Raw genomic sequence first — 24,781 nt, 5'->3', positions numbered from 1 at the left:
GAATGAGTTTTAAAAGGTGCATCCCTGTTGAGGTAAGAGCATACTTAATGAGACGTTCACTGCTACATTTCCGAAGACTGCTAAATTAGCAGTTGTGTATGCTTTAATCCATAACAACAAATTTGCTCAGGGTAAAACGTTTAAAAGGAAAAATAGCACAGAGAATCAAAGTAAATCAGAAATTAAATCAGAAGTTAGGGATAAAGGTAGGATGAAGGGAAACATGTGAAGGCAAGGCAATTTGGTCCTATTCGTAATTATAGTAAGAAACCTGCCCATGTAATAGCGAACAGTTTCCGATAGAAGAGGAAGGAGAACCTGGCAGTCCCAAATGCTTGCGTGCAAATATTGAAAAACCTGTAAATTCACGGAGTTCGAGAAATACAAATGAAGCTTTGTCTGAATCTGACAAAGTTAAGAGTGGATATGATCTTTTTATAACGGAAGGATTTGGATTCTTGAAAGATGGTCCACTCCGGTGACAATAAAAACCCTTAGGGATACTGGAGCTTTTCAGACACCTATGTTAGAGAGTGTTCTAAACCTTCGCGAATAAGCTGACTCTGATGAGGTAAACTATAAATGATGTTTTGGGAGTGCCCTTATGCCTGTGCATTTGTATAGAGTAAATTTAAGGTCAAGGTTAGTTAAAGAACATATTAAAGTAGGACTACAACCCGGTTTATCCGTCAATGATATTTCTCTATTTTTAGGGAATGACTTAGCAGATGGATTTTCTGTAGTGCTTCTGACGATTACGCCCATCACTGATGAATCAAAAATAGGTTTTAACATGAATCAACCTGTGCTGACACCCGAGCTTTGGCCAACAATACGGATGGGGAGGATGGGTTGAAGCCGGATTGGTCTGCTACCCATAACTTTTCAACTCGGGATTCGAACTTTGAGGATGAGTCAGAAACTGTCTTAACTTCATTATTCGATCAAATCTCTTGCAGTAAAGCTGTGCATAAAGATGTGTCACTATCTTGGAAGGGGATTATAGCAGAGCAGAGTAGAGACCCTGAGATCATCACATTAAAAGAGCAAGACTTACAGATAGTGAAATTGAAAAGGTGCCAGTACAATATAATTTAAATAGTGGAGTCTTTATGAGATACTAGAGATCATCTACAATTCCTGCAACTGAGAAATGGGAAGTTATTGACAAGGTAGTAGTTTCTAACGTTTATCAGAAAGAGATTTTAACTTTGACTTATTGTATGCCCTTGGGTGGACATCAAAGTGTGAAGAAAACTGTGAACAGGGATTCTAAACATTTTTACTGTCCTGGTTTGAGAAAGGATATAGTGACATTTTCCCGAACTTGTTATACTTGTCAGCTTGTGTGTAAAGCTAATCGAGTTATTCCAATATCCCACTGCAAACTATTCCTAAATTCAATTAAACGTTCTCCAAAATTATTACAGATTGTGTAGGTCCATTGTCAAAAACTAAAACTGGCCATCAGTATTTGCTGATCCTTATGTGCACAGCGTCTAGATTTCCAGAGGAAATACCATTGAAGAATACAACGACTAAAACTGTAATACATGCTCTTATAACAATTTCTAATTATTTATGTTGCCGGAGGAAATACAATCTGAACATGATAGTATTTTTGTATGGCTGGATTATTCCAGCAGGAAGTTTACAAACTGGGAGCTACAGAGCTTACCTCGTCTGCATAACATGCAGAATCGCAAGGAGCCTTGGAGAGGTTGCATTCTACCCTTAAAACTATGATTATGACGTATTCCGTGGAAAGTGAAAAGGATTCGGATGAGTGTATACATTCACATTTATTTGCAGTATTGGAGTCAGTGCAGAATTCGTTAGGTTTTAGTCCATTGCACTTGCCTTTGGGTATAGAGTTATGGGGACCTTCTAAAAAATGAATTACAGAAGAGGTCCAAACAAATCTGCTGGATTATGCTTTGAAATAGAAGGATAAATTGCACAAAGCTTGTAGCTGAGGCAGGGAAAATTTAAAATCGGCTCAGGAGAAAATGTAAACCTGGTATGATAAGAAAGCTAAATATGAGGTCATTTCAGCGTGCAGATAAGGTGTTATTTCTTTTCCTGGTGCAAAGGAAGCATTTCCAAACGAAATGTCATGATCCTTATTAGAGTATATCTAATATTAATGATGTGGAGTATGTGATAAGAACTCCAGAACGAAGAAAGTCAACAAAGCTTTGTCATATAAATATGATAAAACTGTATTATGAGAAACAGTCCGCGATAGTGACTGCTGCGGTTAAGAATGAAAACACAAAAATGCAACTGCAGATGATGTGGATCAACGAATACGTACACAACGCTGGAAGAACTCAGCAGTTCAGGCAGCATCGGTGAAAAAGGGCAGCCAACGTTTCGGGCCGAGCCCCTCCATCAGGAATGAGGGGGGGGGGAAGAGGGCCGAAGCCCAGTAATAGAGGTAGGGGAGGGGAAAGGGCTAGAGGCGCCAGGTGGATAACCAATCAGAGGAAAGATAAAGGGGGGAGGGGATAAGCATGAAAGAACCGGCGAGATAAAGGAGCAGAAAGTTGAAAGGGGAGAGAGGCAGAGAGGGACCTGGGATAAGGGGAGGGGGAGGTGGGGAGAACTACCAGAAATTGGACTGATCGCACTGGGAAGTTAACGGACGATTCATTTGAAACTCATTTTGAACCCAATATTATTTCTGCCAGATTACCAAACTCAATAATTCTGGAAAATATTGTTGAGAAATTAGCTCATTTACAGTCAGAGAAGAGGCAGCAGATTAAGCAGTTACTTTAAAAGTAAAGGGATTTTTTTCGGGACGTTCCTAAAAGATCCACAGTAGTTTCACCTGATGTAGATGCCAAACCCATAAAGGAATAGCCATATCGGATGAACAGGGCAAAATGTGAACTTGCTGAGCAAGAAATTAAATATAGGCTGAAGAATAATATTATTAGACCTTCTAATTCGAGTTGTAGTTCAGCTTGTCTTACGTTGCTTACGTCAGGCAGTAGTAATCAGTTTTGCCCTGATTACAGGAAGGTGAACGCTGTAACAGAAACACATGAGTACCATATCCCTAGAGTGGTTAATTGTGTGGACAAAGTCGGACAAGCCAAGTTCCTTACAAGGATTGGTTTGTTGAAAGGTTATTGGTGAGTTCCATTGACGGATAGAGGTAGAGAGATTTCTGCATTTGTTACCTCATCTGGATTAAATAAATATAATACTCTTCCTTTTGGGATAATGGATGTCCCATGTAATTTCCAGCGGCTGATTCATTATATGATTTATTTGTTAAAAGTTACAGATGTCTTTATTATTGCTTTAGTTAAAACAAGTGATACTCGGGAAGCACATATAGATAGATAGATAGATGGATAGATATATACTTTGTTCATCCCCATGGGGAAATTCAACATTTTTTCCAATGTCCCTTACACTTAATGTAGCAAAACTAATTACATACAATACTTAACTCAGTATAATATGATATGCATCTAAAATCACACTCTCAAAAAGCATTAATAAATAGCTTTTAAAAAGTTCTTAAATAGTTTACTAAAATACTTTGAATGGTAACTTAAGCTCAGTCCTAACCCCGGCACTTTAACATATCTTACCCCTGGCGGTTGAATTGTAAAGCCGAATGGCATTGGGGAGTAATGATCTCTTCATCCTGTCTGAGGAGCATTGCATCGATAGCAACCTGCCACTGAAGCTGCTTCTCTGTCTCTGGATGGTGCTATGCAGAGGATGTTCAGGCTTTTCCATGATTGACCGTAGCCTACTCAGCGCCCTTCGCTCTGCTACCGATGTTATACTCACCAGTTCTGTGCCCACGACAGAGCCCGCCTTCCTTACCTGCTTATTAAGACGTGATGCGTCCCTCTTCTTAATGCTGCCTCCCCAACACGCCACATCAAAGAAGAGGGCGCTCTCCACAACTGACCTTTTGAACATCTTCAGCATCTCACTGCAAACATTGAATGACGCCAACCTTCTAAGTAAGTACAGTCGACTCTGTGCCTTCCTCACCAGGCATCTGTGTTGGCAGTCCAGTCTAGCTTTTCGTCTAACTGCACTCCCAGTTAGTTGTAGGTCTTAACCTGCTCCACACATTCTGCATTAATGATCACTGGCTCCATATGAGGCCTAGATCTCCTAAAGTCCACCACCATCTCCTTGGTCTTGGTGATATTGAGACGCAGGTAGTTTGAGTTGCACCATATCACAAAATCCTGTCTCAGTTTCCTATACTATTCCTCCTGTCCATTCCTGACACACCCCACTATGGCCTTGTCATCAGCGAACTTCTGCACATGGCAGGACTCCGAGTTATATTGGAAGTCTGATGTGTACAGGGTGAACAGGACGGGAGAGAGCACGGTCCCCTGCGGCGCTCCTGTGCTGCTGACTACCGTGTCAGACCTACAGTCTCCCAACCGCACATACTGAGGTCTATCTGTCAAGTAGTCCACTATCCAAGCCACCAGGTGAGAGTCTACTCCCATCTCCGTTAGATTGTGCCTTAAGATCCTGGGCTGGATGGTGTTAAAGGCACTAGAGAAGTCCAGGAATGTAATCCTCACAGCACCACTGACCCCATCCAGGTGAGAGAGGGATTTGTGCAGCAAATGCGTGATAGCATCCTCCACTCCCACCTTCTCCTGATACGCAAACTGAAGAGGATCCCGGGCGTGCCTGGTTTGTGTCCTCAGATTCTGTATTATCAGCCACTCCATGGTCTTCATCACGTGCGACGTCAAGGCAACAGGTCTGAAGTCATTCAACTCCTTTGGTTGTGGTTTCTTCCGTACCGAAACAATACAGGATGCTTTCCACTGTCTGGGCAATCTTCTCTTCTCCAGGCTCATGTTGAAGATGCACTGTAGGGGTTCTCTATTACTCTCTATTACTCTCTATTACTCTCTATTATTCTCTATTACATACTACTGCGGTGGCGTATTTGAAAGAAATTTCAAAGGCTTTCAAAAGCTAACTAAACTATTAACTTGTGAATTAAAAGTGAATTTGATCATGCCACTGTGACCGACCTTGGTTATGTTGAAGCTCCGGGCTTAACATAAGCCCGGCAGCATTAAGGAAATTGTTATGGAATTTTATCAAACTCTAATTCAGCAACAGATATTGATGGTACAGGAGTAAAATATTTTAATAACTCACATTAATGGAAAAGACAATGTGACTGCTGACTGTCTAACTAGATGTTCAATATACAATTTCTTTACAGAGTGGTATTTTTAAAAAATGCTGTATTCCTAATATATATTGGTTAGTAATGTGCCGTATGAGAAATCTATCTATATGGAGTATGTTGTAGATTTTATTCTTTTGTAATTTTTTAAAATAAAATCTGACTGAATTCTATCTTCATTGCTGCAGGTCACATAATATAAATTGGGGGCTCGTCCGGGATGTTTAAATTTTGTATAAGTGATTTTGCAATTAATAATCTGATTTGGAAAAATGAAATACCCGATGTTTTTGTTTTATTAGTCTGTGGGTGCTATTTGACAGCAATGAATATTGACAGCTTTCTGACATAGCCATCCAGGAGATACTTGCGGAGTCAAAATAGGGTGATTCATTCGAGAATGCTAGAATTTGAGACCTTAAAGGAATTTTGAAGGTTATAACAATAGCAGTAATTCAGGGCAAAACGATTCACACTATGCAGAGTCGTGTGGTTTGGGTGAAAAAATGTTCAATAGGTTTCCAATAGGTAATCTGGAGATGCAGTTACATATCGAACTAATGATGTTATAGCAATGTAAATCGGGCACGGAATGATGTCAATTTGAAAATGAATGTAAAAGGAAAGAATTTGAAGCTAGTGAACAGATAGAAAGAGTGAGTTTGAGCTAACGATAGAGAAATTGAGTTACGAACATAAGGCAAAAGGTTCTAGGAAACAGTTTGTTGCTAGTCGGGAGGTTATATTGGCTCGTGCATTCAATGAGGCATAAATAGATGAATATTTTCAGCATTTTCAAACTGCTGCTCAGATTACACAGTGGCCGAAAGATACATGGCGAGTGATGTTATGAAGTGTAATTAAATGTAAAGCACAACAAGTCTGTACAGTTTTAACTGCTGAGCAAGCACTGGATTATGATAATGTGAAACAGTATATCCTGACAGCGTACGAACTGATTCCAGAAGCATATAATGAAAGGTTCAGAAATTTGAAGAATTCCGTGTAAAACCTTAGGTGGAATCTGCCTACGATAAATCTATGTGTTTTGACAGATGTGTTTCCTCTAAAAATGTGAATGGGAAATATGAAAAATTAAAAGAGTTGATTTTAATGAAGGAATTTAAAAGCTGGATTCCTTTTGAAGTAAGAGCATACTTAATAAAAGGATCACTGCTTCATTTCAGGAGTCTGGTAAATTAGCAGATGAGTATGCTTTAATCTGTAAGTATAAATTTGCTCAGGGTAGAACGTTTAACAGGAAAGATTGCACACAGTATCAAGGTAAACTTAAAATTAAATCAGAAGTTAGGGAGAAAGATAATGAAGATGGGAAACATGTGATGGCAAGAAAATTTGGTCCTATTTGTATTTTACTAAGAACCCTGCCGACGTAATAGCTAACTGTTTCCGACTGAAGAAAAAGGAAAAGTTGGCAGTCCCAGCTGCTTGCGTTCAATTATTGAAAAACCTGTAAATCCACAGGGTTCGAGAAATACAAATGAAGCTTTCACAAGATCTGATAAAGTTAAGAGGGGATATGATCTTTTTTATAACAGAAGCATTTGTATCCTTAAAAGAGCGATCCACTCCGGTGCAACTAAAAATCCTTAGAGATACTGGAAATTCTCGGGCACTTACATTGGACAGTGTTCTAAAATTTAGTGATGAGGCTGACACTAGTAAGGTAAACTATATACCAGGTATTCGGAGTGTACACTGTGCATTTGAATAGTGTAAATTAAAGTTCAGAGTTAGTTACAGGACCCATTAAAGTATGCCTACAACCCAGTTTACCGGTGAACCATGTTTCTCTATTCTGAGGGAATGAATTAGCAGATGGACACGTTTTCTCTTGAACTGATTTTGACGATTAAGCCTATCTCCAATTAAACAAAGGTAGGTTCAACACGGCTTCCTCCTATGTTGTAACCCGAGCATTGGGGAAAAAACAAAGATGGCTGAGGAGGATGGATTTACTAACCATAACTGTTCAACTCGGGATTCGGATTTTGAGGATGAGCCAGAAACTTACTTAAGTTCATTGTTTGATCAAAACTCTTGAAATAAATCGGACCAGGAAAATCTGTCACTGTCTCGGAAGGAGATGATAGCAGAGCAGAGTAGGGAACCTGAGATTATCACATTAAAAGAACAACTCTTGCAGATAGCGAAATTGATAATGTGCCAGTGGGATATCATTTTAAGAGTGGAGTGTTAATGAGGAACTGGAGATCTCCTACAATTCCTGGAACTGAAAATTGGGAAGTTATTTAACAGGTAATAGTTACTAAAGTTTATCGATATCAGATTTTAAATTCGGCTCATCGTATGCCCTTGGGTGGACATCAAGGTGTGAAGAAAACTGTGAACAAAGTTACTAAGCATTTTTGCTAGCCTCGTTTGAGAAGAGATGTGGCGACATTTTGCCGGACATGTCATACTTAACGGATTGTGTGCAAACCTAAACAAGCTATTTCACTGGCCCCACTGCAACCTATTCCTGCATTTAGTGAACCGTTTTCCAAAATTATTGTAGATTCTGTATGCCCATTGCCAAAAAACTAAAACTGGCCATCAATATTTGCTGACGCTCACTTGCACAGCGTCTGGGATTCCCGAGGCAAAACCACTCAGGAATATAACGGCTAAAACTATAATAAATACTCATATTATTATTATTATTTTTTTAACTTATTTTGTGTTTCCGACGGAAATACAATCTGATCAAGGAAGTAATTTTACGTCTGGATTGTTCCAAGCAGATAGTATATAAACCGGGAGCTAAACAGTTTATCTCGTCTTCATAACATCCAGAATGGCAAGGAACCTTGGAGAGGTTCCAACCTACTCTCAGAACCATGATTAGGATGCATTGTGTGGAAAATGAAAAGGATTGGGATGAGGGCGTATAATTACTTTTATTTGCAGAACGAGAGTCAGTTCAGGATTCCTTAGGTTTTAGTCATTTTGAACTTGTGTTTGGGAATAGAGTTAAAGGATCTTTGGCCTTATTAAAATAAAAATGGATTCAGAAAGTGGTACAGACTAATTTGCTGGGTTTTGTTTTGAAATGTAAGGATAAATTGCGTAAAGCTTGTAGTTTAGCCAGGGAGAATTTAAAATCGGCTCGGGCGAAAATACAAAACCTGGACTGATAAGGAATCTAGAATGAGTTAATTTCATCCTGCAGATAAGGAGTTGGTTTACAAGCTGAATTTCATGGTCCTTTTCAGATTATATCTGACATTAATGATGTGCATTATGTGACAAAAACTCCAGATCGAAGAAAATATACACAGCTTTGTCATATATATGTGATAAAACCATATTAGGATAAAACAGTGCGATACTGTGACTGTTGAGCTTAATAAGAGTGAGTCCGAACCCACTGGGAAGTTAATGGATGATTCATCTGAAACTAAGTTTTAATTGCTATGTTATTTCTGCCAGATTACCAGACTGAACAACTTTGGAAAATATTGATGGGTTAAAAGATACAGGTCCCTATATGGTTGCTTTTGTTACAGGAAACGATACTTGGGAATCAAATATTACTGCGGTGGAGAAACTAGTTGAAAGGCTTTCAAAATCTACCTTACCTATTAACTTAGCTAAAAGTGAATTGGTCATACCACTGTCACTCACGTTGGTTATGTTGTAGGTCCGGGCTTGGTTAAGGAATATGATTAACGAGACAGATCAAACTCCATTTCAGCTACATAGTTTGATGTTACAGGAGTATAGTATTTTGATAACTCATATTAAAGGAAAAGATAAAATGATTGCTGACTGTCTATCCATATGTTGAATGCACAATGTATTTTTTTTTACGGAGTAGTATTTTTACTTTTGTAACATTCCTACTGTATATTAGTTTGCAAGTTGTCGTATGAAAATTCTATGTTATAGATCATATAAATTTGTATTTTATTTTTAAACAGTAGCTAAAATGTTGTTCATAAAACAGCAGATATTTCCTTTTTTTTGCAGGGAGGTGTTCCATACACCGAGGGTATTTTTGACTGTGTTATGACCATTATGTAATTGAGAATTCTGTGAACATGATGTGATTGTCTTGTGATGGTTGTTGATGTGATTTTCCCGTCAGTGTGAGGTCACATGATGTAATTTTCCCGCAAGCGTGTGGTCACATGATGTTATGTTCCAACAGGTAAATTAGTGGAAACCCCTGCTGTAACGCAGTTAGTTCGGGGTAGATCGTTATTTATTTTTGCCGCGTATTCGTCTCCGGACACAGTTTCGTTATTAAGGTGGAGCTTCTGCTTTCTATTTTAAGGAAAAACAGTTGTGCCGGCAGTTTCGCCAATTGCTGCCGGCTGTAGATTGTTGCATCTTTCATTGAAGTTGGTGTCTTTCGGCGGTTTTATGAAGGATCGACCTTAAGGATTTTTCGTTCAGAAATAGCGATCTGCAGCTGACATAGCCCCTGCAAGATCAGGAAGAATTGTGCAGTCTTCACTTACCAGCAGCAAAAAGGTCAGTTCATTTAATCCGTTTTATTTACTTCGCCGTGAATCCTTTGGACAAGGCATCTGCCGACTGTTTAGTAGAACCGCAGCTTCTTCGGAGAAATTGTGGCAGTAAAATCTCTACTTACTGACTGTATAAATCACTTGGACTTGGACTTTCGAATTTACCATGTGTTTGAATGTAAGACTTTAAGAAATATTCCAGAGTCTGGTTGGTTGTTAAATTGCCATATAGCAGTTAATTACCATTCAAGTTAGTCGTTTGTTTACTTTTCAATATTTTGAGCAGAGTTTAATTAATGTTTATGTTTTTTGATAACAGCTGATTCAATTTTCTATTCATTGTCGCCGGCCACAAATTAAAAATGGGGGCTCGTCCGGGATATCTTCTTTGGCGTTTAAGAGATTGTTTAATTATCAACCTGAATGGCAAAAGTGAAGCACCCGATTTGTTTTGTCTCTCTGTTCTGTGCATTGGTATCTGAGGCAGTCCCAGATGCTTGTGTGCAAATATTGAAAGACCTGTAAATCCTCCAGCTCAAGAAATATAAATGAAGCTTTGTCAAAGCCTGACCAAATTAAGAGGGGATATCGTCATTTTATAACCGAAGAAGTTGTATCCTTTAAAGAGGACTCAGATACTCAGTTGCCAAAAAAAAATCCTTAGTGATACTGGAGCTTCTGAATCACTTATGTTAGACAGTGTACTAAAATATAGTGATGAGGCTGACACTGGTGAGGTAAACTATATACGAGTTGTTGGGAGTGCCCTTATGCCTACAAATTTGCATAGTGCAAATTGAAGGTCTGGGTTAATTACAGGACCTATTAAAGTAGGACTACGACCCGGTTTACACGCCCGTTTAGTTTTTTGCTGTGTAATTTGCAAACATGTTACAAATTAGTTCCATGAAATAACAGACAGCAAACGGTTAAAAGGATTATATTTATGAATCTTAACTTAACTCAGGGGTCAGTAATGAGAAACAAAAAGAAGAAAGCCTATTTTAACTAAACAGTCAAATATGCAAAATTTGGAGCTAATCTTGAACTTCCTTATCACTCGCGTGCTGGTCCCTTGGACAATGTGAAAGCACACACCACCCCACGAACGTCGCTCGCAATCCATCTCGAACAAACGGGTCTCCCACTCGAATAAATCCTATGATCTGTTCTCCCGGCGTCTTCTTTCGTCATCTCCCACCGTCTTCCTTGCTCATCTCCCGCCGAACCGAAAAAAAAACTACCTTGGTGTCCCCCGCCAAGAAAAGCTATCCCGAAATCTCCCGTACCAATTCGATCACACGCGTTCATTATCTTCAACTGTAACCCAAACAGGTTGCCAGCAGAACAGAACGCTTGACCGAACATCTAAGCAGCATCTCTTGACATGAATAAGGGCTCGACTTTGCGGGCCGAAACGATTCATTCAGACTTATCAGCAGCAATGTCCGTTTTCTCTCTACTTATTTTCAAACAGATCCCTGCACCTCAACGGCACTTGTAACTAATCAACGTTCCTCTCACCGTTTTAAGACCACCGGGACATAGGACCATACCTTATAGGACCAGAATTAGGCCATTTGGCCCATTGTGTCTGCTCAACCATAGCTGATCCTTTACTTCGCTTCCTCACCGCCCATCCCCGGCGTTCTCCCCATAACGTTTAATGCTGACTCCAATCAACAACTTGTATCTACCTTCCTCGACTCCATTTTGTCAGCCATAGTTCAGTTCCTCCACACCTACATCCAGGGTACATCCCATGAACTCCACTTATTCAATAACTTCCAGTTCCCCGGTGTCGACCGCTTCATTTTCACTATGGATGTCCAATGTTTATACACTTCCATTCCTCATCAAGAAGCATCCGCTACTTTCATGACAATAGACCTCACCAGTTCTGTAGCACCACCACACTCCTCTGGTTGGCGGAACTGGCACTCACACTTAATAACTTCCCTTTTGCCTCTTCCCACTTTCTTCAGACCAATCGTGCAGCTATGGGCAATCGCATGGGCCCCAGCTATGCCTGCCGTCCTCTGACATCTTCTACTGACATCTTCTATAAACTCACTGACTCTCTTAACTATCTCGACTACACCTCTTCCCAACCTTGTGAGTCTGTTGTCTGTTGGGGTCATCTATTGCATCCGGTGCTCCCAGTGAGGCCTCCTCTAATCGGCAAGACCCAAGACAGTTTGGGGGATCGCTTCGTCGAGCACATCCACTCCGTCCGCAACAACAGACAGGATCTCCCAGTTGCCACCCATTACAACTCTGCTTCACGCTCTCTTTCGGATATGTCCATACATGGCCTCCTCTAACGCCATGATGAGATCAAATTCAGATTAGAGGAGCAACACCTCATATGCCGTCTGAGTAGTCTCCAGCCGCTTAGCATGAACATCGAATTCTCCAACTTCCGGTAATTTCCTCCCTCAGCTTTCACCCATCCCAGTTTCATTCTGCCTCCTCTTCCAGCTGCCTATCACCTTTCTTATGATTCTGACTTCTTCTACTACACATTGCTTTCCCCTTACACTCCTTCTTTACCTTTCCTGCCTACACCCTCCCTGCATCCCCTACAAACTCTTAGATCTTTCCTCTGATTGGTTTTTCACCTGGCACCTACCAACCTTGTCCTTCCCATCCCTCCCCTCACCTTCTCTTTAGGGCCCTTGCCCCTTCCCTCTTCAGTCCTGACGAAGGGTCTCGGCCCGAAACGTTGACTGCTCGTTTCCACGGATGCTATCCGACCTGCTGAGTTTCTGCAGCTTGTTGTACGTGTTGCTTTAACCAGAGCATCTGCAGTGTACTGTGTGTTTACCAATAAATCTCAGCCTTAAATAACCCCAGGGACATGGCCTCCACAGCAGTATGGGGTAAACAATTCCATAAATTCACCACCCTCTGGCGAGAGAAAGTTCTCCGCTTCTCTGTTTTAAATGGACGCCTTTCTATTCTGAGAATCAGCTCTCTTGTCTCAGACACAGAAACCTGGAGAAAGATCCTTTCCACATCCACTCTGCCTAGGCTTTTCAACACTCGAAAGGATGAAATGAGATCCCACCTCATTTTCTGAAGCTCCAGCGAATACTGACCCATAACCCTCAAACAGTACTAATATGTAACTCTTTAATCCCTGGAATCGTGTGTGTGATTCCTCTGGGCCTTCTCCAATGCCGGCACGTATTTGTTCGACGAGGATCCGAAAACTGTTCACAATTCTCACGCTGGAGCTTCAGCACCGACTTGTAAATCTTCAGCATCGCATCACTGTTCTTGTGTCCTAGACATCTTGAAATGAATGTCACCATTACAATTTTCTTCCTTAACTCCGACTCTATCTGCATGTTTACAATTTCGGTGTTCTCAGAAGTACTCCGAATTCCCTTTGCACCACAATTTGGTGAATGTTTTCCAAGATTAGCAAATAATCAGCATATTTCTTTCCACTACCGAAGCGTATGCAGATGCATTTACCGTTGTACTTTCAGTTACCACTTCCTTGCCAATTCTCCTAATCTGCCTGAGGTCCTCTGCAAAATACGTCTTTGCGTCAACAGTACCTGCCCCCGCACCAGTATTTGGAGCATCTGCAAACTTGGAGCATCTATATCATTGACATAGAGCAAAAAGGTTGTCCATACACTACGCGTCACAGGCAGCCAACTAGAAACAGATTCTCCTACTTCCACTCGATTGCTCCTACCGTTCAATCAATGATCATGGTATTTCTTGTAAAACCATGGACTTGTAATATGGTACGCAACCTCATGTGTGGCACCTTGTCAAACATGATTTGAACTTCCAAGTACACAACATCTCCTGTACTCCCTTTAACTATTCTACGTGTATTCTCCTCAAGGAAATCCACAGTTTCGTCACGCAAGACTTTAAGATATTTCTGAGATAGGTAAGTGCCTTGGGCCTGATGATATCTGCGTAAGACATTGAGAGAGACAGCAGATGAACCTGCTCTCTCCTCACTTGTCCTCTGTTATCTTATCCTGAACAATTGAATCCAACAACTTCCGAAACGCGAAGTTCAGGCTACCAGGGAGATAACTCCCTTTATGTTATCTTCCTCCTTTCCTAAAGAGTGAAGAGTTTTTTTCTGTCCTCTGGCATCATGCGAAAATCCAACGATTTTAAAAAGATCATTGCTAATGCCTCCACAATCTCTACCGCTCAGTCTTGAAGAACCCTAATATGGAGTTCATCTGGTCCGGCTGACTTATGTAGTCTTTGGTCTTTCAGCCTTTTGAACACCTTCTCTCTTGTGAGAATAATCGCACCCACCTCTGTTCCTTTACACACGACAACATCAGGCAAACTGCTAGTATCTTCCACAGTGACAACTGATGCAAAATACTAATTTCGTTCAACTGCCATCTTGATGTCCCGCGGTTTTTATTTTTCCGGCCTCATTTTCTTGCGGTCCTATCTACACCTCATTTCTATTTGATTTTCCTGTACTTGAAAACGATTTCACGACCCACTTTGATATACTTAACTAATTGATTCCATATTTTACCCTTTCCATTCTCATGATTCTGTTAGTTGCTCTTTGTACGTTTTTTTTCAAATTTCACATAAGTTTTTTGTTCTTTTTTTACATGTGCCTTCTCTTTTGCTTTTACGTTTTGCCACGATTGTGCTAATTTGTCATCGGAGTATTTATCTGCTCATACAATAAAAAATAATTAAATAAGTAAACAAACAAACAGATAGATGGATAAATAAATAAATGAGTGAGTGAATAAGTAAGTAAGTAAATACATAAATAAATGAATAAATAAATAAATAAATAAATACATAAATACTTTTCGAAAGCACGCATTCTGCTCGTCCCCCTGTTTTACCAGAATCCAGCCGCATATCTGCCCTGCAGACAATTCTGACAGTGTGCCATTCAAGACCTTTGGCCAAGACCTAGTTCATACTAATATAACTTCCTGTACTCCACTGAAATACTGCTGCGTTTGAGTTTAATATTCCCAATCATATTTGAAATTGAACTCAACTATATTGTGACCACTACATCCTAAAGGTCGGAACGGATGAGGGAGCATATGGTAAAGGTTCATTTATCATATGCTCCCTAATCACTTCCGATTCAGTTCAGAACACCCAATCCAGTAAAACAGATCCGAAGTCGGCTTAAGGAATAACTGTAAATAGAATACAACTCCCTCGATCTGCATGTAGAACAATCCCATGTCTGTCAAAATATCGATTCTTATGCAGATATATATCACGTTGAAATCGGAGATCTGGATTTCAGCAACTTTCGGGAAGCCTGGAAAAGCCAATCCGGCATTTCAGTTTACCAAAACAGACTGTTATGTATCCAAACACTCAGGGACAATATGGAACATATCACGAACGAGCCCCCAAATGGTACGATGGGGCAACAATGAATACAGAATAAACCAGGAAGTCTGCAGAAGCTGGAAATTCAAGCAATACACAAAAAATGCTACCTGCCCTGCTGCGTTCCACCAGCATGTTTTGTTTAATGTAGAACAGAGGCAGGTTTCCTAAACAAAGCAAACAAGGGAGGAAAAAAACGAAAAGTATACAAACGACCAATTTAACCGGAAGTTAACTGCACGGCAAATCGAACAGTTGTTAAAGCGATAAATGCGAACACAGTCTTAAAAAGATAAATGCAAAATTCCAAGTCATTTAGAAAGTCAATTAGGAGAGACTTTCTTGAGGTAACGAATTCCTCGACGACCTGAGGTTACTGCTGTTGCTAGCCGAAATATGTGTTGCCCGAAGGATTTACGACGGAGGAAATAAAAACGGATTAAAGGAACTGACCTTTTCCTTGGCGAATAACACTGCCCGAATCCATTCTGCTCTTATAGCAGGGATTACCTCGGATGCAGGTTACTGATTCCTTGAAAGAAGATTCAGTAAGATTGATCCTGCATTACAGCCGACGACACCAATTTTACTCGAGACATCGGGTTCCCGTACTTCGGCAAATCTTCACTCTCTGATAAATAGACTTTAAAATAAAATCGAAGATTCATCAAGCATGACTGGCACTGATTTGAAAAAAAAACTGCCGGTACAACTCACAGCAGAAAGTAAAACTCCTCATGAAAACGAAACTGCGTCCTGAGACTAAAACGCAGCATTACGGTTAAACTGACGAATTAAAGAACGAACTAACCTGCACAAGAGCAAGGCTTACCCGTTTAAAACCTGTTGCATCAGGTTATCACATGACCTCTCACTGCCCGGAGAATTACGTCATGTGATCTCACACTGGCAGGAAATATCAGCCCCCCACCATAACAAGACAATTACATCAGCTCACCACATACTCAATTACGTAATGGTCGTAAGGCAGTCACAAGATACCCGCGGGGTATGAAACACTTGACTCTCTGTGCCAATTTTACTTTTAAAGTTCTACCCTGAGGAAATTTAATCTTTTGGATTAAAGCATCCTCATCTGCTAATTTAGCAGACTACTGCAATGTAGCAGTGTACCTCTCATTTAAGTATGTTCTGACTTCAACAGGGATGCTCCTTTTAAATTCATCCATTAATATTAACTCTTTTAGTTTATTATAGACCCCATTTGCATTTTTAGAGGAATGCCATTTGTCAAAACAGACAGCTTTATCGCAGGCAACTTCCACGTAAATTTTATTTTTCCACCGACTTTTTCAAATTTTGAATCTTTCTCTATAAACTTCTGGAACCAGTTCATACGCTTTCAGTATATGCTGCTTCACAATATCATAATCCAGTGCTTGCTCAGCAGTTAAAGCTGTATAAACACGTTGTGGCTTGCCTTTTTTTTTACACTCTGTAACTGCACTGGCCATTTCTCTTTCGGCCACTCTGAAATCAGAGCTACAGTTTCAAAATATTCAAAATCTTTCTCTGCTTCTGTTCAAGTCGTGCCTTACGGGCCAGATTGAATTTTTTGAGTATGTGACGAAACACAATGATGAAGGAAGTGCAGGAGATGTAGAGCGTATGGATTTCAGGAAGGCATTTGATAAGGTAACCCATGCAAGGCTTATTGAGCAATTAAGGCATGCGTTCTAAGGGGACATTGCTATGTAGCTCCAGAACTAGCTTCCCACTAAAGGCAAAGAACGGTTACAGACGTGTGATATTCCGCATGGACGTCGATGACCAGTAGTGTGCCTCAGTGCCGGTTCTGATAATCTTATTCTTCGTGATTTTTATAAATGACCTACATGAGGAATTGGAGGGGCTGTGAGCAGTTCTGCTGGTGACGCAAAGTTTGGAGTTGTTGTGCAGTGTTTGAAGGGCTGTCAGAGGTTACAGCGAGATATTGATATGAGGCAAAACTGGGCAGGGAAGTGGCAGATGGAGTTGAACCCAGATCAGTCAAAAGTTGCTCATTTTGGTCGATCAAATATGATGGCAGAATAAAGTATTAACGGTCAGACTCTTGGCAGTGTGGAGGATCAGAGTGATCTTGGGGTCCGAGTCCATAGGACGCTCAAAGCATCTGCACAATTTGACTTTGTGGTTAAGAAGGCATGCGGTGTATTGGCCGTCATTAATAATTGTATTGAATTTATGAGCCGAGAGGTAATGTTGCAGCTTTATAGGACCCTGGTCTGACCCTACTTGGAGAACTGTGCTTATTTCTGGTCGCCTCGGTACAGAAAGAAAGTGGCATAGAAAGGGTGCATAGGAGATTTAGAAGAATGTTGCTTGGATTGGGGAACATGCCTTACGAAAACACATTTAATGAACTCGGCCTTCTGTCCTTGAAGCAACGAAGGAGGAGAGGTGACATAATAGAGGTGTATCAGATGATGATACTTATGGATTTATGGATCGTGTGGATAGTCAGAGGGTTTTTCCAAATACTGAAGTGGTTGCCGTAAGAGGACAAAGGTTTAAGGTGCTGGGAAGCAGGCACAGAGGAGATGTCATAGACATATTTTTATGCAGACTGTTGTGAGTGTGTTGAATGGGCTGCCGGCAACGGTGGTGGAGGCGGGTACGAGAGGGTCCTCTAAGAGTCTTTTGGATAGGTACTTGGAGGTTAGAAAAATAGAGGGCTGTGGATAAGCGTAGTCATTCCTAATGTGAAGACATGTTCGGCACAACTTTGTGGGCCGAAGGGCCACTATTGTGCTGTAGGTTTTCTATGTTTCCAGATCAGCCATGATCCCTCTCATTGCCAGATGATGCCAGTCTGAACAGATGCACTATTTCTGCTCCAATTGCTGATGTTCTTATGTTCACATTTTCTCTCGTGTTTACAGTTGAGGGGATTTGTATATCTGTCGCCGTGATTCAGACAGACAGACAGACAGACAGAGAGACAGACATACTTTACTGATCCAGAGGGAAATTGGGTTTCGTTACAGCCGCACCAACCAAGAGTAGTGAAGAAATATAGCAATATAAAACCATAAATAATTAAATAATAACAAGTTCATCGTGCCGTGGAAATAAGTCCAGGACCAGACAATTGCCTCAGGTTGTCTGACACTCCGAGGGAGGAGTTGTAAAGTTTGATGGCCACAGTTAGGAATGACTTGCTATGACGCTCAGTGTTACATCTCGGTGGAATGAGTCTCTGGCTGAATGTACTCCTGTGCCGCACCAGTACATGACGGAATGGCTGGGAGTCATTGTCCACGATGGCATGCAACTTGGACAGCATCCTCTTTTCAGACATCACCGTCAGAGAGTCCAGTTCCACCCCCACAATATCACTGGCCTTACGAATGAGTTTGTTGATTCTGTTGGTGTCTGGTACCCTCAGCCTGCTGCCCCAGCACACAACCGCAAACATGATAGCACTGTCCAGCACTGACTCGTAGAACATCCTCAGCATCGTGCTGCAGATGTTAAACGACCTCAGTCTTCTCAGGAAATAGAGAACGGCTTTGACCCTTCTTGTAGACAGACTCAGTGTTCTTTGACCAGTCAAGTTTATAGTCCATACGTATCCCCAGGTATCTGTAATCCTCCACCATGTCCACACTGACCTCTTGGATGGAAAGAGGGGTCACCGATGCCTTAGCACTCCTCCGGTCCACCAGCAGCTCCTTAGTCTTTTTCACATTAGGCTGCAGATGATTCTGCTCACACCATGTGACAAAGTTTCCCACTGTAGCCCTGTACTCAGGTATATTCAGGCATATTAATCAGATTATTATTCTCTAACACTTCCCGGTCTCAACTCCTTCTTCGAACGCCAAAGATCAGAATACATTCCGGCCATCCATTGATATCCCTGCTTAGCCCACAGGGCACGGCAGCTGAATTCAGCCATTCTGGCGACCACTCCCCGTATCCATTGACATCCCGACGAATCAAGAGCCTATTACTCTCCGTGGCAAACGGTTCCAATGAACTAGCACCCATAGCCGCCGGTGGCGATAAATTCCACGCATTTACCAACCTTTGTGGAAAGAAATTGCTCCCCATCTCTGATCCAAAGCGATTGTTATGCTATTTTGAAAACTCGTCTTCAGGTGCAGACTCCCCAACTACAGAAGATACTTCTCCACTTCCATAATATCTCGAACGTTTAATATTCGATAAGTTTCAATGAGAATCCCCTCAATATCCTGAACTTCAGCAGGTACATTTTGTAATGGCTCCCGAAAATGTCCTTAGCAGATTCATTAATTCCATATTCAACTCTGCTCTCGTAAGTGTTGCCGATTAAAATAATAGTTTACAGACAATGTTTCCATCAAAATGTGTGTTAATGGTCTTTATTTCCCTCCACACAGTGAACGAGGTGACATTAGTCATCCTGTCGCGGGGCAAGTGCGGTCTCTCCAAAGGCGTCACAAGGTACCTGGTTACCATGGTAGCAGCAGATCAGCTGGTCGTTCTCTTCGATCTGGTATTGAGCAAGATTCCTGTGACTTACATGCCAATTGAGATTTTCGCCTGGTCGGCTCGTGTCCCTCTGTGTAATATCCACGCCGTCGTGTTCTACACCGTCACAGACTGTTCTGTCTGGGTCACGGTCACTTTCACTTTTGATCGGTTTGTAGCCATTCATTTTCAGAAGCTGAAACTAAAATACTGCACCGGGAGAGCGGCGGCTCTGGTTCTGGGGACAGTGACTGTGCTGAGCTGCGTAAAGAATATTTTCTGGTACTTTTTGCTGCAAGGGTCATATTCGTTAGCAAGTGCGTCCGTGCTCTGTTATACCAGACACAGTTTATCTTCCCGACTTCAGCTGGCAGCATTTCAAGTGTTTCATTTCCTCGTCACCCCAATATTCCCCTTTGTCCTGATTCTGCTGTTCAACTGTTTAACCATCAGGCACGTCTTATTGGCCAGTCGAGCCCGGAGGAGACTCCGTCGTTCGCGCGATGGCGAGACGCCCGCCGACCCGGAGATGAAGAACCGCAAGCAATCCCTCCTGTTACTGCTGGTGATGTCGGGGAATTTCATCCTGCTGTGGGCGCTGCTGACGGTGCATTCCGTCTGCGAGAGCATCCAGATTTACGTTCCCGTGTATCCCCCGCAATCTCTGCGGGAGCTGGGCTACATGCTGCAACTGATGAGTTGCTGCACCAACACGGCCCTTTACGCCGTGGTCCAGGCCAGGTTTAGGGTTCAGCTGAAGGAGACGCTCAAATCGCCCTTAACTCTCATGGCAAAGTTCACTCGGTGTTGTCGGGACGGCATTAATCCTCGTTGACGCATCTCCCATGCCGTGATAAATATCCCATTCCGTCAGCGGCATGTGAAGTTCCACTGGGGCTGTGGACGGCCCCGACTAGCTCCTGCCCTCTACCCCTCCATGCGCGAACTCGATCGGGGATGTGATCCCAGTCTACCTCCACCGTGCTGCTTCCAGTTTACTTTCTTCACGACTTCCCTGTAATGTCTATTTCAGTTCCAGCAATTGGGAGTTTCTACAGTTGTTTGCACGGGTGGCTTTGACATCACTATCGCAGTGCGACCATTTTGTCGATACCCCCGGAGTAACTCCGTTTCTTTCCTCTGGCGAGTGCTTTTGGTTCCAAGAGTCCCAACCATTGAACAGTTCGGGAAGGCAAACACGAGGAAATCTGCAGATGATGGAAATTCAAGCAACACACACAAAATGCTGGTGAAACGCAGCAGGCCACGCAGCATCTAAAGAGAGAAGCGCTGTCGACGTTTCTGGCCGAGACCCTGACAAAGGGCTTTCATCCTGCTGTGGGCGCTGCTGACGGCTGTGACAGCGCTCCTCCCTATAGATGCTGCCTGGCCTGCTGCGTTCCAACAATTCGGGAAGACTGGTTACCGTGGAATGTCTGCAAATCTCCACTTGATCCGGAGTTCATTGGAATCTGTCTATCAGCTCGAGAATGTCAGTAACTCGCGCTCGTAAAACTACTCGTCCAGTCGTCGATCGTACGTCTCAAGCACAAATTGCAGTTGCAGTGCCTTCTGGGAAATAAAATAATTTCATGGACACTTTGTGCAGTGGACGTCCAATCTGCTCAATTGGATTGAATACATTGAGACATAGGGTATGTGGGGAAGGTGATTACTGAGGAAAGGGCACCGGATGTCCATGCATTTGCAGAGTTACACACACACACACACACACACACACACACACACACACACACACACACACACACACACACACACACACACACACACACACACGTCTGCACTCAACTGAACAGGACCTCACTCCCTTTGCAATTGTTAGCCATTTCTTTTTAAATTCTTGCTAAAAGATTGTTTACATTATTTACATTAAAATTTATAATTATAGCATTCATTATTATATTGTAATTTGTCCTTTGCCTATTGTCTTTTTTATTAATTATTATACTGTCTTGCACTGTATTGTACTTTTGTGTCATTTCATATAGTACCATGGTCCTGGAGGATCGTTGTTTCGTTTTTACTGTGCACTGTCCCAGCAGTTATGGTTGAAATGACAATAAAAGCGACTTGACGACTGAAGCTGAGATTTGGCACGGAATGCGAGATGCTGTCAGACGGATGGCTCCAGCACAATCACTTTCAATTGGTACAAATACATGTGAGAAATTTCCCGCTGACCCTTCAGGCATAGCATCTTTTACTGAGGTATTTCCCCTAAGATGCTGATTGGATCTCTCTGAAACGCTGATGCGCATCTTTACTAGGCCCTTTGTAATTTGGCCCTTTTCCTTCTCCGTTTGACTATTCAACGTTGTGTTCAGTTCCCGCCGATGCCCGTAAAGGTTGACCACCTGGGTTTCCCCGGGGTGCTCCTATTTCCTCCCACAGTCCAAACATTGAGTCAGGTTAATTGGTCATTGTAAATTGCCTCGTGAGTGGAGTCGCTGGGACCGTGAAGCTTAGCGCCACCTGAGGACCCACCGTTGGGAATGGACTGTAAGACAGACTTTTGAAAATGGACCCTTTTCCGATTCGGCTGATACAGAACAAGAAGCTTCAGGGCACAGCACCCAGTCAAATTTGGTCCAGAGATTGCGGACAGGGGGTAGCGGAAGAGGGCAGCCATTCTGCCTTTGCCATGTGTTGGAGATTCTCTGGCGTTTGCCTTGGATGAAAATGTAGAGTATTAGTAGTAATAGTAGTAGTAGTAGTCTCTCGAAGTCAGAGGAAGACGAATGTGTTGCGCAGTTAACGTCTGAGGCCGAAGTCCGAAGCGCAGATACGGTTGCAGATTGCGCCAGGAACACCACCTGTTGGGGCAGGAGCGAACACCTTCCTGTGTCTCTCTTGGCTCGCCTTGAGGCGCTGCGTGCGCCAGTCAATTGGAAGTTGTTTGCTGCCTTGGAGCATAGACTGCGCCACTTGGACCGATAAGCAGCAGTGCTTTCGAGATTGCGGAGCGAGAGTTGGGACCACTTAAGTTTTGACTTGAGGTTGTCCCTGTATATCTTCCTTGGGCGACCTTGGGCACGGTTGCCCTGCTCCAGTTCTCCGTAAAACAACTGGCGCAGCATTCTGGACTCATCCATGCGGATCACATGGCCGGTCCATCTGAGCTGAGCTTTCAAACCCTTGGCTTCAATGCTTGTGGAATTGGCTCGGTCCAGGAATGTCATGTTGGAGATACGGTCTTGCCAGCAGATTTGTATGATTGATCGCAGATCGTGATGGTAGGATTTTTCAAGCTGTTTGACATGTCTTCGATACAGTGTCCTGGTTTCACAGACATACGGAAGTGATGAGAGCACGACAGCACTGTAAATCTTCAGTTTAGTGGACAGGCTAATGTCTTTGTGCTGCAGAACTTTGATCTGGAGCCTTCCGAGTGCCAGGCTTGCTTTCTGGAACCTTGACGTGATTTCTTTATCAAAGGCACCGTGGCCGGAGATGGCACTCCCCAGGTATTTGAAGTTGTCAACGTTCAGTAGATGTGTGTCATCGATGGTGATGCATGGCTGTGGGTGGAGGGGTGTCTCTATTAGATGCAGGCTGCAGGAGGACCTCTATGTTACCGTGGCTCATTGTCAAGCCGAACAATTTAGATGCGCGGAGAATATGTTGACCATTGTATGTAGGTGGTCCTCTTTGTGCACCAGGAGAAGGCAGCCTTCTGCAAAGAGCGCTTCTGTGAAAAGCTTTCGGAGTGCCTTTGTGTGTGCTGCAAGACGATTTAGTTCAAAGAGTGACCCGTCCAGGCGCTATTTGATACAAATGCTCAGGTTTAGGTATTTGACGGCATGCATTAGTTACTTGAATGAAGAAAAGGTTGAAAAGTACTGGTGCGGATTGTTAGAAATTGCAGATGAAGGCAGCTCTCGCAGTTGTAATCATTAGGGCCGCTAGAGATCTCCAGGCTTTCCCTGAGTGCAAGAGGAGCACTCAGCTATCCTGCCTGGCATCTCTGTTATTACAACTGATCAGATATGAAGAATAGACTGAAAAAGAAAGCCAAGTGTTTTTCCTTTCTTTTGCCTACATTGACTGAAGCCTCACTGAGCTGACGCCTCGGGGAACAAAAGCCAAAAGATCACCTGCTTGACGGTCCATTCAGACGATGGCTTCTGCATTTGACCCTGCATTCCTCCTGCTGATCAAACGTAAATGCCACATGGACTCTGGTCAAAGCTGCTTTTCAATGTAAGGAAGCGCTGTCGCTTTTTATACCTGGGGTGATTAAAGTCCTCTCTTCCTGAATCACCCGACGTCGCAACTGACCGCTGGTCAAAACCCTTTATCTGATAATTATGATTGCGAAATTATTTAACTCGGTTGTATTCATAATGTACCTATGCAACTAAAATTTTAAGAACTATCTTTGCAATAAATATTGTATCTGTTTATATCGTCATTATTGCTTGTTATTTTTTTTTTCATTTGCTGCGTGTACCTTCATTTACAGACTGGTTCTATGTCAGTGTCTGGCTGCGAGTCTCAATTTTGTGTCTGTTTACAGACACAGCACACGTCTGTGGCAGCCATTTGCCGGGAATATTGGATACACTTCCAGTCTGCGAATGTATTGCTTCGCTGAAGGACAGCAAATAAAGGGTTAACTGCACCTGTCATTTCGGAGAACTTAATTAAGTGAATGTCCGTGGGGATTGTCGACGTCACCGCGGAGCTGTGGCTGCTCGTTACCTGTTCTATTAATATGTATCCACTACCACGACAGTTTCAGTCAGTGCCGCTACTCTCTGCTATCAGAGACCAGCGGGATCTGGAAAGAGAGAGGACGGAGGCTGGATCGGGAACAGTTAGCTGGAGTATCCCAGCAATGGATCATAATCTGCGAAATGCAGCCCTGAATGCCGCGGGAATTGCGAAGTACTTTTCCTGGCAATTGGAATTTCGAATCGAGCAAGCGCTAAGCAATTTCCAACTGGTTTACTACCCCGTACTCGCAATTGTAGCTGTTCCTGGTAAGTGTATAGTCTCTTCCTCTTGACTAACGTTGAAATAATATAAGCCCGATTCTCTTTCATACTTGTCCTAAAACGACACGCTAATCGCTAAGCAGGTCTCTCAAATGAGTATCGCTTCAGCAAATATCGGCTGAATGCATTTGATAAGGTGCTCCATGCAAGGCGTATTGAGAAAATAAAGAGACATGGGATGAAGGAGGACACTGCTTTGTGGATCT

Source organism: Hemitrygon akajei, unplaced genomic scaffold (genome assembly GCF_048418815.1).
Source record: "Hemitrygon akajei unplaced genomic scaffold, sHemAka1.3 Scf000040, whole genome shotgun sequence".
Classification (NCBI taxonomy): Eukaryota; Metazoa; Chordata; class Chondrichthyes; order Myliobatiformes; family Dasyatidae; genus Hemitrygon; species Hemitrygon akajei.
The sequence above is the reverse complement of the archived record's forward strand: the minus strand, read 5'-3'. Positions refer to the sequence as shown.